This window comes from Coenobita brevimanus, chromosome 44, assembly GCF_032717465.1.
Source record: "Coenobita brevimanus isolate Jiangsu-jjx chromosome 44, ASM3271746v2, whole genome shotgun sequence".
NCBI lineage: Eukaryota > Metazoa > Arthropoda > Malacostraca > Decapoda > Coenobitidae > Coenobita > Coenobita brevimanus.
In genome coordinates, this window is record NC_136997.1 from 26,428,842 (window position 1) to 26,430,538 (window position 1,697).

Sequence of the window (1,697 nt, forward strand, 5' to 3'; positions counted from 1 at the left end):
AAATAACAATATATTTTCTTACAACACGATGAAGGTAAAACACAGCTCAAATCCTGCAGCTTCTCAGCCTCTGGCAGAAATAAACCGGTAAGAGAGAGGTAGTACACAGTAGGTCCTCATACCCTGTAAGAAGACAAGAATGCAATCCTCAGATTCGTTCTCTTTTATTATATCCTAGTGTTCATACAATTTTGTTTTAATGCACAGAATAATGAACCAAACGCTACAAGCCTGCAGTGTTCCACCCACACAGGAACGAATAAAACTTTCTGTATAAAGTCAGCAGTTGTGCAGGGATAAACAAAGCACGACGTCGGCTTGGCACACCTAACCTTTTGTAAGCATATTTTGCATGGGAGGCAATATGCACCCCATTAACTGCATAAATGCGATATTCAGTAACAGTGGTTAACTAACTTTCAGCCATAACGCCCCACTAGCTTACCATTAATCTGACAGACCCCACGTTACTATGCCAGACTGATAGCAAACAGAGCAAAAAAAAAAAAAAAGAAAATGTAGGCTTCACCGTACAATACTTCATCACTTGTGAGGTAACGATAAAGGGATTCCATCCATCCATTGCCAGACGCCATGTATCCCAAATGGGGTGGCCAAGGGCTTAGAGTTAATTGTTTTACAGGGAGGGGCACTAATCCTCCACCAACCCCACTTGACACGTAGAGATGCCAACAGCATCTGGTGTTCCCAGGCGGTCACCCATCCAAGTACTAACCAGACCCAACGTTGCTTAACTTCGCTGATCGGATGGGAAGCGGTGTACTCAACGTGGCATGGCCGTTGGCTACACATATACATATTTTTTTTTTTCGCTTTACATCCGCAATTTGCATTTTAAGATTTTCTTGTCTCCAATTCCCTTTTAGTTTTTTGCGTTTGTTAGAAAAAATTTACGGTTGGAAAAAGAAAACTTGGAAACACTTAAATATTTTTCTATCAGAAAACAAAATACGGTGATGACAAATAATGTATAGTCGCCAGCAAAAATTCGCTTCACGTCCACTCGTGTGATGACTCGTTTTGTCTGGCAACAGTGTATGGGTACTAGTTGTCACAGGCTTTTATACGCTTTAAAGACGTGTTTCTAAGAAGTAGACCTAGAGACTGTCTAGAATACAGTACTTTATATACCGTATCTGGTTGGCATAACAAAGTGCAGGAGGTGAAAGTAGAATGTTATGGAATGACGTATGACAATAATACTCTCTTATTCCTTATTATAACCGTCTCAACACGCCCCTTCTTTCTCTCGCCCTTACTCCTCCAGATGTCCGTCCAGCCCCCCCTCCCCTCCCTTTCATCCCCCCGCCCACCATAGTGCCTCTCCACTTGTCCTCATTCATGCTTCTCCACTTTCTCGCGTCACATGTCTCTCCACATACTCCTCTCCTCACCCTCTCTACCTTCGCTCATATATCCATGGCACTAACTTGACTGGTGCATAGCAATTCTCTCTTAGCTGATTACTAAACTTAACCTGCTTTCCCAAACACTCGCAATACTTTAATAAAAACCATCTGTATCCAAGGTTTATTATCAATGTTCCTTCCTGTTCAAGTCCCATTCTCACCCTCCCCGTCTCCTTCCCACTCCTTTCATTCCTGTTGTCTTTCTTTTCTCCATCCCTTGTCACTGTCAACCGCCGAGAGGTACAGGAACGTTAAGTCTCGTTCTTG

At 42.7% G+C, this 1,697-nt stretch overlaps 1 non-coding gene across 1 annotated transcript; it reads right to left on the reverse strand.

Annotated features, from left to right (window-relative positions):
• Positions 1-687: 687 nt before the first annotated feature.
• Positions 688-806, reverse strand: LOC145398239 (5S ribosomal RNA). The gene has a single exon (XR_013897091.1). It is a non-coding gene; the product is annotated as a 5S ribosomal RNA (ribosomal RNA).
• Between the last annotated feature and the right edge of the window lie 891 nt (positions 807-1,697).